Source organism: Anomaloglossus baeobatrachus, chromosome 10, assembly GCF_048569485.1.
Source record: "Anomaloglossus baeobatrachus isolate aAnoBae1 chromosome 10, aAnoBae1.hap1, whole genome shotgun sequence".
In the NCBI taxonomy this organism is placed as follows: domain Eukaryota; kingdom Metazoa; phylum Chordata; class Amphibia; order Anura; family Aromobatidae; genus Anomaloglossus; species Anomaloglossus baeobatrachus.
The window spans coordinates 185,129,523-185,143,609 of record NC_134362.1 but is presented as its reverse complement, the minus strand read 5'-3'; the positions used below and the strand labels follow the sequence as shown (position 1 = coordinate 185,143,609).

General features: G+C 52.1%; 1 protein-coding gene across 1 annotated transcript in view; it reads right to left on the bottom strand.

Annotated features, from left to right (window-relative positions):
- Positions 1-14,087, bottom strand: part of CDT1 (chromatin licensing and DNA replication factor 1) — a 43,329-nt gene that overhangs the window by 19,426 nt on the left and 9,816 nt on the right. The window lies entirely within an intron of this gene.

Here is a 14,087-nt window from a genome sequence, read left to right as displayed (position 1 = left end):
TGTCACCAGATTTGGTGCCTATAAGCTGCGGCCACCACCAGTGGGCTCTTATATACAGCATTCTAACATGCTGTTTATAAGAGCCCAGGCCGCTGTGTAGAACGTAAAAATCACTATAATACTCACCTAAGGGGGCGGTGCAGACTGGTCAGATGGGTGTCTCTGTTCTCCAGTACCGGCGCCTCCTCTTTCGGCTATATTTGTCCTCCTTCTGAAGCCTAGGTGCGTGACGCGTCCTACATCATCCACATTAGCCGGCATTGAGGTCCTGCGCAGGCGAACTTTGATCTGCCCTGAGCAGGACAGATCAAAGCATTGTAGTGCGCCTGCGCAGGACCTCAATGCTGGCACGTGCGCATGATGTAGTACGTGTCATGCGCCCAGGCTTCAGAAGGAGGACAAAGATGGCCAAAAAAGGAGGCACCGGAGACATCCGTTCGACTAGTCTGCACCACACCACCAGTTAGGTAAGCATTATAAAGAGATTTTTACATTCTACACAGCGGCCTTGGCTCTTCTATATAAAGCATGTTAGAATCCTGTATACAAGAGCCCAGTGGTGATTGCTGCAGCTTATACGCCCCAAATCTGGTGACAGGTTCCCAATTAAGACAATGATGACCCATAACAGAGCACATTAACCAGCTGGATGTATACAGGGTATGGAACAGCACAGATCTGTGCACTGTGTAGTGACTTCCAGTACTGTTGCTCAGCTCCTACTAAAGTGAATGGGAGCTGAGCTGCAGTACCCAAGAACAGCCACTAAACAGTTTACGGCGCTCTGTTACTGCAGTAGCTACAACCAGCTCTGTGAATACCAGATGTTGCATCTCTATCCATGCAGTGGACGATCCCTTTAAGATTTTGTCATCCAAAAGTGGGTACTGCATTGTCTTCTCCAAGTCCATGAAGTTTTTGTATAGCAAAATCAATCTATATATTAATCTGATATTACAGCAGAACACCACGAAAGTTTAATATATTAGGGTCATTCCGTGTCAAGTGGACCAGTGGTCCCCACTCGACGTTCTCCGATTTTGCTGAAAATTTATAAGGATGTACATGTATGTTTGAAAAGAGGTTCTGTAAATTTTTAGGGCCAGATCTCAAATACATTGGGCACTGTTGACCTTTCACTGGAGGCCCCCCCCAAGCCTGCGGCTTCAGCTAAGAGGATTTTGCAAACTTTGGCACATAGGCATTAGAGTTCTATACTGGCTATGATGCTGAAATTTGGCATACTAGCTCAACTTTTGCTGCTAAACGCGATAAAATTATTACCGGCTATGACAAAACAATATTTCGGCCGCAATTTTGTGTCAAAGTAGCTTGCAAAACGCCTCGCATAAAATTTTTACCAAACTTTGCCCATATATAACTCAAGACCAAAAACCAATAGGAACTGGTGCTTTACCCTGTACACCAAACATCTACATGACTTTGCATTGCTGCAATATCACGGTCAAAGCATATGTATTTGTGGAAATATTCACACCCACATATGATGACAAACTTAAAAAAAACGAATTTTACCTATTTTTAGGTCAAATTTCCCAAAAAGGGTACCCCTAAAATATATTAATTCTGTTATTTGAAAGAGCACATTTTTCTCTACAAGGATCATTGGGGTTTTTTTGGAGTCTCTCCATTTAAGAAAAGAAAAATGCCCCTGAACATGGTGTTATTTATTAATACGCAATGAATGCTAACTGCACTATTCAAACCCTTGCGTTGGTCCATGGTGGTTATACCACAACCAATTCCCTAAGAATTGGTATTATAATCCTATTAAGAATTGTAATAATGCTGTCTTTCGAGAATTGGCAGCCCCATCGCCTAGGAGCCATGGCCGATAGCCGTGCAAGGCCAGCCGCGGGCGGTCTCTTTATCGCAGGTTCCGAAGCCTGAGGGTGGGGGTCTTTGCCTGGGATCCCAAGCCTAATATTGGGGATCTTTTGTTGGTTCCCAAGCCATAATGTTCAGTCTAAGTGGTCTGGAATTGTTGCTGAATTTGCAACATAATGGGTTCAGAGAAGCTGTATTGTCGGCCCATTGCTGTTGCAGCTGGTGCTGGAATTATTGCAATGATCGACTGCTCGGGAATCCAGCATGTATCATTTCTCACAGGCCAGTGAAAGAAGCTAGCTGGTCCATGAGGATGCATAAAATGTATTAGCATCATGGTCGTTCACTGAAATTTCAGAAATATTTCCAATCCACCAGTTCCTATCGTAAATGCAGGCAATGTATTGCCCTGGCTGGAGGTTAGCAATTGGCACAAAAGGCATTTCTGATCTGACAGATCCATCTACATGGGCAATGAAAGATGATGGCTCATTTCACACCCTTGAAATGCAAATCTTTTTGTCATCAATTGGCACAAACTGGTGATTTTCTCTTGCTCCAGCAATTGTATGTCCATCTTTGAACCTTTCCTCTTGAACTACCCGTATTTCGTCAATTTTTTTCTTTTGGAACAAAAAAAAAAACAAAAAAACAAAAAAACTTGATTCCATGCAGTCGCTCGTTGCAAAGAAGGGAATTTTGTTTACTTACCGTAAATTCCTTTTCTTCAAGCTCCAATTGGGAGACCCAGACAATTGGGTGTATAGGCTATGCCTCCGGAGGCCGCACAAAGTATTACACTCAAAAGTGTTAAGCCCCTCCCCTTCTGCCTATACACCCCCCGTGCTCCCACGGGCTCCTCAGTTTTGGTGCAAAAGCAAGAAGGAGGAAAAAGAATTATAAACTGGTTTAAAGTAACTTCAATCCGAAGGAATATCGGAGAACTGAAACCATTCAACATGAATAACATGTGTACACAAAAAAACAGGGGCGGGCGCTGGGTCTCCCAATTGGAGCTAGAAGAAAAGGAATTTACGGTAAGTAAACAAAATTCCCTTCTTCGTCGCTCCATTGGGAGACCTAGACAATTGGGACGTCCAAAAGCAGTCCCTGGGTGGGTAAATAATACCTCGTAAGAGCCGTAAAACGGCCTCTTCCTACAGGTGGGCAACCGCCGCCTGAAGGACTCGTCTACCTAGGCTGGCATCCGCCGAAGCATAGGTATGCACCTGATAGTGTTTCGTGAAAGTGTGCAGGCTCGACCAGGTAGCCGCCTGACACACCTGCTGAGCCGTAGCCTGGTGCCTCAAAGCCCAGGACGCGCCCACGGCTCTGGTAGAATGGGCCTTCAGCCCTGAGGGAACCGGAAGCCCAGCCGAACGGTAAGCTTCGAGAATTGGCTCCTTGATCCACCGAGCCAGGGTTGATTTGGAAGCCTGTGACCCTTTACGCTGGCCAGCGACAAGGACAAAGAGTGCATCCGAGCGGCGCCGGGGCGCCGTACGAGAAATGTAGAGTCTGAGTGATCTAACAAGTGCAAATCCTTTTCACATTGGTGAACCGGATGAGGACAAAAAGAAGGTAAGGAGATATCCTGATTGAGATGAAAGGGGATACCACCTTAGGGAGAAATTCCGGAACCGGACGCAGAACCACCTTGTCCTGGTGAAACACCAGGAAAGGGGCTTTGCATGACAGAGCTGCCAGCTCAGACACTCTCCGAAGTGAAGTGACTGCTACTAGAAAAACCACTTTCTGCGAAAGGCGTGAGAGAAATATCCCTCATTGGCTCGAATGGTGGTTTCTGAAGAACCATCAGCACCCTGTTCAGATCCCAGGGTTCTAACGGCCGCTTGTAAGGAGGAACGATGTGACAAACCCCCTGCAGGAACGTGCGTACCTGTGGAAGTCTGGCTAGGCGCTTCTGGAAAAACACAGAGAGCGCTGAGACTTGTCCCTTAAGGGAGCCGAGCGACAAACCCTTTTCCAGTCCAGATTGAAGGAAGGACAGAAAAGTGGGCAAGGCAAAAGGCCAGGGAGAAAAAACCCTGAGCAGAGCACCACGACAGGAAAATTTTCCACGTCCTGTGGTAGATCTTGGCGGACGTTGGTTTCCTAGCCTGTCTCATAGTGGCAATGACGTCTTGAGATAACCCTGAAGACGCTAGGATCCAGGACTCAATGGCCACACAGTCAGGTTGAGGGCCGCAGAATTCAGATGGAAAAACGGCCCTTGAGATAGCAAGTCTGGTCGGTCTGGTAGTGCCCACGGTTGGCCGACCGTGAGATGCCACAGATCCGGGTACCACGACCGCCTCGGCCAGTCTGGAGCGACGAGGATGACGCGGCGGCAGTCGGCCCTGATCTTGCGTAACACTCTGGGCAACAGTGCCAGCGGAGGAAACACATAAGGGAGCTGAAACTGCGACCAATCCTGAACTAAGGCGTCTGCCGCCAGAGCTCTGGGATCTTGAGACCGTGCCATGAACGCCGGTACCTTGTTGTTGTGCCGGGACGCCATTAGGTCGACGTCCGGCACCCCCCAGCGGCAACAGATCTCCTGAAACACGTCCGGGTGAAGGGACCATTCCCCTGCGTCCATGCCCTGGCGACTGAGATAATCTGCTTCCCAGTTTTCCACGCCTGGAATGTGAACTGCAGAGATGGTGGAGGCCGTGGCTTCCACCCACATCAAAATCCGCCGGACTTCCTGGAAGGCTTGCCGACTGCGTGTGCCGCCTTGGTGGTTGATGTATGCCACCGCTGTGGCATTGTCCGACTGAATTCGGATCTGCTTGCCTTCCAGCCACTGCTGGAACGCTTTCAGGGCAAGATACACTGCCCGTATTTCCAGAACATTGATCTGAAGCGAGGACTCTTGCTGGGTCCACGTACCCTGAGCCCTGTGGTGGAGAAAAACCGCTCCCCACCCTGACAGACTCTCGTCCGTCGTGACCACCTCCCAGGATGGGGGTAGGAAGGATTTCCCCTTCGATAATGAAGTGGGAAGAAGCCACCACCGAAGGGAAGCTTTGGTCGCCTGAGAGAGGGAGACGTTCCTGTCGAGGGACGTCGGCTTCCTGTCCCATTTGCGTAGGATGTCCCATTGAAGAGGACGCAGGTGAAACTGCGCGAAAGGGACTGCCTCCATTGCTGCCACCATCTTCCCCAGGAAGTGCATGAGGCGCCTCAAGGTGTGTGACTGACCTTGAAGGAGAGATTGTACCCCTGTCTGTAGTGACCGCTGCTTGATCAGCGGAAGCTTCACTATCGCTGAGAGGGTATGAAACTCCATGCCAAGGTATGTCAGCGATTGGGCCGGTGTCAGATTTGACTTTGGAAAATTGATGATCCACCCGAAACTCTGGAGAGTCTCCAGGGTAGCGTCGAGGCTGTGTTGGCATGCCTCTAGAGAGGGTGCCTTGATCAACAGATCGTCCAAGTACGGGATTGTGGCGCCCCTGACCTGGTCAGGCACCACTGAGTACTGCACCCATGCTGGGGACAGTACAAGACAGGTAATCCAGAAGGCTGACTGGGGTGTGGAACACAGGCGCATAGTGATCAGGTCTCACACATGTACCCATGAGAGGACCCCTGGGGATCCCAGGAGGGGGCAAGCCTTCACCTTCACTGGAATAGTGGAGGGGGTAGAGCCTCCATCTCCTCTCAAGGGGTGTGGTGGAGAGTCTGGTTGCTAGGTGGCGTAGGCAAGAACAGGAGAGGAGGGGCAGTGAGTCAGTTAGAGCAGAACTCCATAGGGCTCAGTGAGGAGCAGACCTGTGGGGCTGTTGCTGTCTAACAGCGCCCGCGCAGTGGCTACAGACGGGGGAGAACGGTCAACTAGGAGTGCTGCCTGAAAGCCAGCTTCAGCTAGAGAGTGCAACGGAGTGGGAAGTAAGGAGACTGCTAGAGAGCACCAGGCCCAACCGGGCGGCAGATCCCGAAGCGAGGATAGATTCAACTTTCTTCTGCTAAACCTGCCGGTGTGGGGCTCTTAAAGCCCACACCACAACACTACAAAAGCCGCAGCCACGTAACCACAAGTTTGGGCCCATAGGTCATAGGAGGCAAGAGGCTGGAGTGGCCTGGTCCGGGGAACAAGCACACGGCAAACAACAAGGGGAGAGAGGCTGCAGCATCTTCCCTGGGTGACCCCCATAGGGACTAAAAGTCGGGGTCACCCCAAACCACCAAGGGCTAAGGAAGGCGAGTCAGTAGTCACCCTCATAAAGTCAGCCTGAAGGATACCTGGTTCCCACCTGGTTCATCCCAGCTACGCCCGGGCTACTCACCCTGCCATCAAATGTGAGTAAAGCCCTTGAAAGACATTCCTGCCTGTGTGGTTATTCTGCGACTTGTGGTACTACAAACCTACACAGGGCCCTGGGGCTTGCCTCACTCTCAGGAGGCTACTACATCCGACTGCACCCACCATCAGCCCCAGGCGTCCCCTAACCTGCAGTGGCGGTCCCCACTGACCGCAATACTGAGAGTGGCGTCACGATCAAACAAGAAGATTTCCTACCAGTGACGGAGATCCAGCAACGTGGAGTCCCTGAAGGTAATGCACCGACACTGACACTACACCTGTGGGGCTTCACATTTGGCGTCACGAACAGGATAAGGACTAGACCTGTTCAGACAGGTGACCATGTGCCTAGGCGGTCCGCTTGAAAAATTGGAAGCGCCGCCATGTTGCCACCATGAAAAGCGCGCTGAAAAACAACAGCAGCCCGCGCTGGAAGAAGTTACCGCCCACGAAGAGGTGTGGCTACCCAGAGATCCCCTGCAGAGTTCTGACCTTGCCGGCTATGAAAGCGGAAGCGTCCAGAGACGGCGGAGCAGAAGGGAAGCCAGCAGCTTGTTAGAGAAAATGGAGTCCAGACGTGGATACCCAGAGCCAGGCTCTGCTGCCTGGTGGTGCCGGGAGCTTGCCATCTTCTGCGACCGGCTGGAGGCCGGGATTGTGCGACAGCTTAGGGAAGAACGCACGGAGCTCCTGGGGATGGCTGCGGCGGTGCGGACCTACGAGGAGGGAGCCGCGCGACGCATGTCAGACCGAGCGGCGACGACGCAGACCCCGATGCAGCCACAGATGGGTGAGTCGAGTGATGCCCCGGCCAGCACAAGTGCCCCGACCCCTGCTGCCACGCCCGCGGTCCCGGAAGAGGCGCCCGGCGCGGCGCCACCGAACCAGGCCGCAGCCACGCTAGATGCGGCCCGCCAAGCCCAGGCCGCTGCAGCGATGCCCCGCCTGTCCCGCAGGGCTCCGACCACCACGGCAGTGCTCATCCGTGCTGCAGGTGTGACGCTGACCCAGGCTGCCACCCTGCTAAACCCGGTCCGCCAAGACCCCAACGCAGCAGCGACGCTCGTCCGCGCCGCAAGTGATATGCTGAACCAGGCCGCAGCCCCGCCGGGTGCGGCCCGCCAAGCTCCGATCACTGCAGCGACGCCCGGCTCAGCCTGCACGGACCCCATCGAGGCTGCGACGCCAAGTGAGACCGCGGCTGCAGTGTCCAGTCCGGCCCGCCAGGAACCGGCCGCGACAGAAACGCCAATCCAGGCCGCCGCCATACAGGGCGCGGCCCGCCAAGACCAGGCCGCCGCCATGCCGGGCGCGGCCCGCCAAGACCAGGCCGCCGCCATGCCAGGCGCGGCCCGCCAAGACCAGGCCGCTGCCATGCCAGGCGCGGCCCGCCAAGACCAGGCCGCCGCCATACAGGGCGCGGCCCGCCAAGAGATTGCATCACTATTTTCCCCGGCCTGCAAGGCCAGAGCAGACACCGCTCCCCAGTCCAGAGAGGTCCCTGCTAGGAAGACCCTGATAGGAGAGGACCCCGAATACTGGAAGCTGAAGGCTGACCTAGAGGCCCAGTTCCCACAAGAGATGGTGGACCGGTATCTGCTCCCTCCGCATACCCCCAAGGAGATTCAGGCAACCCCTGCAGCCGCGCCAGAGAGTCCACCGCCCAGACCAGCTGAAGAAAGCCCATCCCCAGCACTGCCACAACCAGAGTGCAGCGAAGAACTAAGGGGGAGAGGAGATCAGGAAGCAGAAGGGCTGACTCCGACGCCAACCGCAGCAGACTCCTACCCAGAGCCGGAGATGCTGCCCTATTCCCGCTGGGAGGAGGAAGACTTGACACCGTCAGCAGATGAAGATCAACCCAAAGACCTCACCTGGGAGCCCACAGGCATGAATCCAGCCCGCAAGACACGGCGCAGCAGATCAAAGTATCCTCCAACACCACAGTCTCCAGAGCAGAGGGAGGTCACAGCCAGAGACCTGGAGGAGAAAAGGTGCCTAAGAAGGTCCAAAGCCCAGGCTAGAGGACCCCTTTACAGAGGAATAGTAGAGGACTTCAACTTGAAAAGCGGATACGGCTTTATTGTAGTAAAAGGAATAAAAGAGGGCATATTTGTAAATCGGAGAGATGTTCAAGCCCACCTGCCCAGAGGACATTCAGGCAGAAATTTGAAAATTGGGGACTTAGTACAGTTCACCTTGCATCAAGGAGAAAGGGGCTACTATGCCTTAGACGTAGCACCATGTCCCAGACAAGAAAGACAAGAAAGACAAGAAAGACAAGAAAGACAAGAAAGACAAGAAAGACAAGAAAGACAAGAAAGACAAGAAAGACAAGAAAGACAAGAAAGACAAGAAAGACAAGAAAGACAAGAAAGACAAGAAAGACAAGAAAGACAAGAAAGACAAGAAAGACAAGAAAGACAAGAAAGACAAGAAAGACAAGAAAGACAAGAAAGACAAGAAAGACAAGAAAGACAAGAAAGACAAGAAAGACAAGAAAGACAAGAAAGACAAGAAAGACAAGAAAGACAAGAAAGACAAGAAAGACAAGAAAGACAAGAAAGACAAGAAAGACAAGAAAGACAAGAAAGACAAGAAAGACAAGAAAGACAAGAAAGACAAGAAAGACAAGAAAGACAAGACAGACAAGAAAGACAAGACAGACAAGAAAGACAAGAAAGACAAGACAGACAAGACAGACAAGACAGACAAGAAAGACAAGAAAGACAAGAAAGACAAGAAAGACAAGAAAGACAAGAAAGACAAGAAAGACAAGAAAGACAAGAAAGACAAGAAAGACAAGAAAGACAAGAAAGACAAGAAAGACAAGAAAGACAAGAAAGACAAGAAAGACAAGAAAGACAAGAAAGACAAGAAAGACAAGAAAGACAAGAAAGACAAGAAAGACAAGAAAGACAAGAAAGACAAGAAAGACAAGAAAGACAAGAAAGACAAGAAAGAAAAGAAAGAAAAGAAAGACAAGAAAGAAAAGAAAGAAAAGAAAGAAAAGAAAGAAAAGAAAGAAAAGAAAGAAAAGAAAGAAAAGACAGAGATAAAGAACCAGATGTAGAAACAGACGAAGACCAAGAAAGGAAAGATAAAGATCCTACAGATGAAACAACCACAAAGATCCTACAGATGAAACAACGACGGACGACGACGGAGAGCAAGAAAGTCACAGGTGCCGGTGCCCTACATGCCCACGCCCTGGTGAAATGGAGGAGTAGAGAGAAGTAAAGAAATACAGCAAGTTACCAGTTGAAGTTTTGACAAGTTTTGTTTGCAACGTTTAAGAAATGTGCCCACAAAAACTATTGTGAGAAAACCATAAACCTTAAGGCTATGAACTTGCTATAGCCACAAACTCTCGCAGTGTAAATAGTTACACCAGTGGCACCACCACCAGGGCCAGCCTGTTTAGGGGCTTGGCTCGTCTGCAACCAGGGGGGCCCGTCCGTAGAAAAGGGCCTTGGCTCACCTGCGACCAGAGAGCACGCCTGTTTATGGGGCCTTGGCTCACCACCACAAAGAGGGTACCTGGCCAGCACCAACTGTGGAGGCCGCCTCTGCATCCTGCCAGAAGAGGCTGACGGCGCGGATCCACCAGGCCAGGTATACCCTGAAACCACCAGCCCATGAAAGCCGCCTCTACATCCTGCCAGAAGTGGCTGAAGTCGCGGCCAACGGGAGAGGAAGATTGGAGGAAAGGTCTGGGGAAGTAGATGGCCCAGATCTGGTTACCAAAAGGACCGGTGACCTGCCTCCTGAGAGGGTTTTGGGTGGGTTAACGGACTTGTGGGTGGAGGGTGGTGATGTCTGATACCTGGTGGTTTTAAAAATGTTTTACATGTTTTAATGTTTTATGCATTTTAAAATGTTGTCTTGCAGCCCGAGGACGTGCTGGTGATAACTAAGGGGGAATGTGGCGCCCCTGACCTGGTCAGGCACCACTGAGTACTGCACCCATGCTGGGGACAGTACAAGACAGGTAATCCAGAAGGCTGACTGGGGTGTGGAACACAGGCGCATAGTGATCAGGTCTCACACATGTACCCATGAGAGGACCCCTGGGGATCCCAGGAGGGGGCAAGCCTTCACCTTCACTGGAATAGTGGAGGGGGTAGAGCCTCCATCTCCTCTCAAGGGGTGTGGTGGAGAGTCTGGTTGCTAGGTGGCGTAGGCAAGAACAGGAGAGGAGGGGCAGTGAGTCAGTTAGAGCAGAACTCCATAGGGCTCAGTGAGGAGCAGACCTGTGGGGCTGTTGCTGTCTAACAGCGCCCGCGCAGTGGCTACAGACGGGGGAGAACGGTCAACTAGGAGTGCTGCCTGAAAGCCAGCTTCAGCTAGAGAGTGCAACGGAGTGGGAAGTAAGGAGACTGCTAGAGAGCACCAGGCCCAACCGGGCGGCAGATCCCGAAGCGAGGATAGATTCAACTTTCTTCTGCTAAACCTGCCGGTGTGGGGCTCTTAAAGCCCACACCACAACACTACAAAAGCCGCAGCCACGTAACCACAAGTTTGGGCCCATAGGTCATAGGAGGCAAGAGGCTGGAGTGGCCTGGTCAGGGGAACAAGCACACGGCAAACAACAAGGGGAGAGAGGCTGCAGCATCTTCCCTGGGTGACCCCCATAGGGACTAAAAGTCGGGGTCACCCCAAACCACCAAGGGCTAAGGAAGGCGAGTCAGTAGTCACCCTCATAAAGTCAGCCTGAAGGATACCTGGTTCCCACCTGGTTCATCCCAGCTACGCCCGGGCTACTCACCCTGCCATCAAATGTGAGTAAAGCCCTTGAAAGACATTCCTGCCTGTGTGGTTATTCTGCGACTTGTGGTACTACAAACCTACACAGGGCCCTGGGGCTTGCCTCACTCTCAGGAGGCTACTACATCCGACTGCACCCACCATCAGCCCCAGGCGTCCCCTAACCTGCAGTGGCGGTCCCCACTGACCGCAATACTGAGAGTGGCGTCACGATCAAACAAGAAGATTTCCTACCAGTGACGGAGATCCAGCTGAGTGGAGTCCCTGAAGGTATGCACCGATACAACACCCGTGGGGCTTCACAGGATCACCGAGTGACCCTGAGAGTGGAGGACCGCTACTACAGTAGCCATCACCTTGGTGAAAACCCGTGGGGCTGTTGCCAGGCCGAACGGCAGTGCCACGAACTGCAGGTGTTCGTTTTCTATGGCGAAGCGCAAGAAGCGCTGGTGCTCTGGAGCAATCGGTACGTGGAGATAAGCATCTTTGATATCGATCGATGCAAGGAAATCTCCTTGGGACATTGAGGCGATGACGGAGCGGAGGGATTCCATCCGGAACCGCCTGGTCTTTACGTGTTTGTTGAGAAGTTTCAGGTCCAGGACAGGTCGGAAAGACCCGTCCTTCTTTGGGACCACAAACAAGTTGGAGTAAAAACCGTGGCCCTGTTGCTGAAGAGGAACAGGGACCACCACTCCTTCTGCCTTCAGAGTGCCCAGCGCCTGCAGAAGAGCCTCGCGGCGCTCGGGAGGCGGGGATGACCTGAAGAATCGAGTCGGGGGACGAGAGCTGAACTCTATCTTGTAACCGTGAGACAGAATGTCTCTCACCCAACGGTCTTTTACCCGTGGCAGCCAGGTGTCGCAAAAGCGGGAGAGCCTGCCACCGACCGAGGATGCGGAGTGAGGAGGCCGAAAGTCATGAGGAAGCCGCTTTGGTAGCGGCACCTCCGGTGGTCTTTTTAGGACGTGACTTAGACCGCCATGCATCAGAGTTCCTTTGATCTTTCTGAGGCCTTTTGGACGAGGAGAATTGGGACCTGCCCGCGCCCCGAAAGGACCGAAACCTCGACTGCCCCTTCCTCTGTTGGGGTATGTTCGGTTTGGGCTGGGGTAAGGATGTATCCTTTCCCTTGGATTGTTTGATGATTTCATCCAAACGCTCGCCAAACAATCGGTCGCCAGAAATTGGCAAACTGGTTAAGCGCTTTTTGGAAACAGAATCTGCCTTCCATTCCCGTAGCCACAAGGCCCTGCGGAGTACCACCGAATTGGCGGCTGCAACCGCCGTACGGCTCGCAGAGTCCAGGACAGCATTAATAGCGTAAGACGCAAATGCCGACGTCTGAGTGGTTATGGACGCCACCTGTGGCGTGGACGTGCGTGTGGCTGCGTCAATTTGCGCTTGACCTGCTGAGATAGCTTGCAGCGCCCATACGGCTGCGAATGCTGGGGCAAAAGAAGCGCCGATAGCTTCATAGATGGATTTCAACCAGAGCTCCATCTGCCTGTCAGTGGCATCTTTGAGTGAAGCCCCGTCTTCCACTGCAAGTATGGATCTAGCTGCCAGTCTGGAGATTGGAGGATCCACCTTGGGACACTGAGTCCAACCTTTGACTACGTCAGGGGGAAAGGGATAACGTGTATCCTTAAGGCGCTTAGAAAAATGCTTATCTGGACAATCATGGTGATTCTGGACTGCCTCTCTGAAATCAGAGTGGTCCAGAAACATACTCTGTGTACGCTTGGGAAACCTGAAACGGAATTTCTCCTGCTGAGAAGCTGACTCCTCCACCGGAGGAGCTGAGGGAGAAATAAGAATTATTCTTACCGATAATTCGGTTTCTAGGACCTTCCACGACAGCATAGGAGGTTGTCTCTCCACGCCCTAATTGGGACAGGAAGTTCAAGAGGTTTAAAAGGACCCTCCCACCTCCCACAGCCAGTGTCTTACAAAGAAACCATAGCATATGAGAAGTACTACACATTCAGGAATACATGAATACATAGGGGAGGGAATTACCTGCTGTCGTGGAAGGTCCCAGAAACCGAATTATCGGTAAGAATAATTCTTATTTCTCTAGTCCCTTCCACGACAGCATAGGAGGAATACCAAAGAATTGATACCTAGGGGGGGACCACAGCCTGCAGGACTTTCCTGCCAAAGGCCAAATCCCTGTTGGAATCCAGATCCAGACGATAATGCTTCGTGAAAGTATGGAGCGAAGACCACGTAGCCGCCTTGCAGATCTGCTCAGGGGAGGCCCCTGCCCGTTCGGCCCAGGAGGCAGAGGTAGCCCTGGTGGAGTGCGCCGTGAATCCAGTAGGCGGAGAGAGATGCTGAGCGAGGTAGGCATCTCTAATTGCTCGCACAATCCAGTTGGCGACTGTACTCTTAGCCACCTTCTTGCCCTTATTGCGGCCAAAGGGCTGGATGAACAGGTTAGAATCAAGGCGCCAAGAAGCAGTAACCTCTAGGTAGTGCAACACTATCCGACGGACATCCAAAGAATGAAACACTTCCTCACCCGGAGTCCGAGGATTCTGACAGAAGGAAGGCAGGACGATGGACTGCGAACGGTGAAAATCCGAAACCACCTTGGGAAGGAAGGAAGGGTCCAGCTGAAACACAATGCTGTCATCTCTGATGGTCAGGTAAGGTTCCCTAACGGACAAAGCCTGAAGTTCGCCGACTCTGCGAGCAGATGTAATAGCCACAAGAAAAGCAGTCTTGTGAGAAAGGGAACGAATGGTACAAGAGCACAGAGGTTCAAACGGAGACCGAGATAGTCCGGTAAGGACCACATTGAGATCCCAGCGAGGCGTCAGGACCCTCTGACGTGGACAGAGTCTACTAGCGGACACAAAGAACCGACGGATCCAACGATGATCTGCCAGAGCCGTGTCAAAGACCGCACTGAGTGCTGACACCTGAACTTTCAGGGTGCTAGGCCTAAGACCTAAGTCTAAACCACTTTGGAGAAAGTCCAGAATCTGCGCAATATTAGGCCGAAGAGGGTCAGGAGGCCGAGAACCACACCAGGAGGAAAATCTCTTCCAGATTTTGTTGTATATACTATTAGTCACAGGTTTACGGTTCTTCTGCAGCGTAGCCACAACTTTGTCAGAAAGCCCTTGGGCCTTCAGTGCCCGGGCCTCAG